Raw genomic sequence first — 1,462 nt, 5'->3', positions numbered from 1 at the left:
CATGTTATTTGATAATCTGAAAAATCATAAAAATGATTCTTGAAGCAAGAAAAAGCAGCAAAGAACAAAGCTTGCAGAAAAAAAAAATAGGCGAAAAAAAAAAATAAAATAGAAAGAAAAAGGAAAAGCAAGCAGAAAAAGCCAAAAGCTCTTAAAACCAAGAGGCAAGAGCAAAAAGCCAATAACCCTTAAAACCAAAAGGCAAGGGAAATAAAAAGGATCCCAAGGCTTTGAGCATCAGTGGATAGGAGGGCCTAAAGGAATAAAATCCTGGTCTAAGCGGCTAAACCAAGCTGTCCCTAACCATGTGCTTGTGGCGTGTAGTTGTCAAGTGAAAACTTGAGACTGAGCGGTTAAAGTCAAGGTCCAAAGCAAAAAAAAGAGTGTGCTTAAGAACCCTGGACACCTCTAATTGGGGACTTTAGCAAAGCTGAGTCACAATCTGAAAAGGTTCACCCAAATTATGTGTCTGTGGCATTTATGTATCCGGTGGTAATACTGGAAAACAAAGTGCTTAGGGCCACGGCCAAGACTCATAAAGAACCTGTGTTCAAGAATCATTATACTGAACTAGGAGAATCAATAACACTATCTGAACTCTGAGTTCCTATAGATGCCAATCATTCTGAACCTCAATGGATAGAGTGAGATGCCAAAACTATTCAAGAGGCAAAAAGCTATAAGTCCCGCTCATTTGATTGGAGCTATGTTTCATTGATAGTTTGGAATTTATAGTATATTCTCTTCTTTTTATCCTATTTGATTTTCAGTTGCTTGGGGACAAGCAACAATTTAAGTTTGGTGTTGTGATGAGCGGATAATTTATACGCTTTTTGGCATTGTTTTTAGTATGTTTTTAGTAGGATCTAGTTACTTTTAGGGATGTTTTCATTAGTTTTTATGTTAAATTCACATTTCTGGACTTTACTATGAGTTTGTGTGTTTTTCTATGATTTCATGTATTTTCTGGCTGAAATTGAGGGACTTGAGGAGAAATCAGATTCAGAGGTTGAAGAAGGACTGCTGATGCTGTTGGATTCTGACCTCCCTGCACTCAAAGTGAATTTTCTGGAGCTACAGAACTCGAAATGGCGCGCTTCCAATTGTGTTGGAAAGTAGCCATCCAGAGCTTTCCAGCAATATATAATAGTCCATACTTTGGCCAAGAATAGATGACGTAAACTGGCGTTCAACGTCAGCTTTCTGCCCAAATCTGGCGTCCAACGCCCAAACTGGCACAAAAGCTGGCGTTCAACTCCAACAAGGACCTCTACATGTGCAGCACTCGAGCTCAGCCCAAGCACATACCAAGTGGGCCCCGGAAGTGGATTTATGCATCAATTACTTACTTCTGTAAACCCTAGTAGCTAGTTTATTATAAATAGGACCTTTTACTATTGTATTAGACATCTTTGGTCTCAGTTTTAATCCATTGTTCATCTTAGGAGACTATTGATCACGT

This window comes from Arachis ipaensis, chromosome B1 (assembly GCF_059453495.1).
Source record: "Arachis ipaensis isolate K30076 ecotype BB chromosome B1, ASM5945349v1, whole genome shotgun sequence".
Classification (NCBI taxonomy): Eukaryota; Viridiplantae; Streptophyta; class Magnoliopsida; order Fabales; family Fabaceae; genus Arachis; species Arachis ipaensis.
Note: the sequence above shows the minus strand (reverse complement) of the source record.